The 616-nt window shown below is 35.1% G+C and overlaps 1 non-coding gene across 1 annotated transcript; it reads right to left on the minus strand.

Moving 5' to 3' along the window:
• Positions 1–298: 298 nt before the first annotated feature.
• Positions 299–404, minus strand: LOC114670742 (U6 spliceosomal RNA). The gene has a single exon (XR_003720431.1). It is a non-coding gene; the product is annotated as a U6 spliceosomal RNA (small nuclear RNA).
• Between the last annotated feature and the right edge of the window lie 212 nt (positions 405–616).

Consider the following 616-nt stretch of genomic DNA (forward strand, 5'->3'; position numbering starts at 1 on the left):
CAAGCAATCTTCCTACCTCAGTCTTCCAAAGTGTTGGGATTATAGGCATGAACCATTGAGTCCAGCTGCAAATATACTTTGTATTAGACCATTTTACTGGCTTCTCTTATTAGTTCAAATAGCTTTTCTGTGATGTTTTTGGTGTTCTGATATGTAATTATATTGCCTGCTAATAATGATAAATGTGTTTCTTCCTTTCCAACCATTTTACCCCTTATTATTTTTCTTGTTCTATCACATTGGCTATAGTAGAGGTCTTTTTACAGTTAGCTTTTTAAATATATATAATTTTTAATAAAAAAATATGGAATGCTTCATGAATTTGGATGCCATCATTGTGTAGGGGCACACTAATCTTCTCTGTATTGTTCCAATTTTAGTATATGTGCTGCCAAAGCGGGCACTACAGTTAGTTTTAATGGTAAACATAATATTTGATGTTTGAGCAGCTAAGAGGAAGATGATTTTGAGACAGTTTCGAGGCAGTGTATACAGCTCAGAAATCATGACAGAAGCTTAGATGTGGTGTGATAATGCCTTTGAATAAGGTGATGTCTTAGTTCCTGCTGCTGTCACACAATGCCACAGACTGGGTAATTTATAGTGAGCAGAAGTT

Source organism: Macaca mulatta, chromosome 10 (assembly GCF_049350105.2).
Source record: "Macaca mulatta isolate MMU2019108-1 chromosome 10, T2T-MMU8v2.0, whole genome shotgun sequence".
Classification (NCBI taxonomy): domain Eukaryota; kingdom Metazoa; phylum Chordata; class Mammalia; order Primates; family Cercopithecidae; genus Macaca; species Macaca mulatta.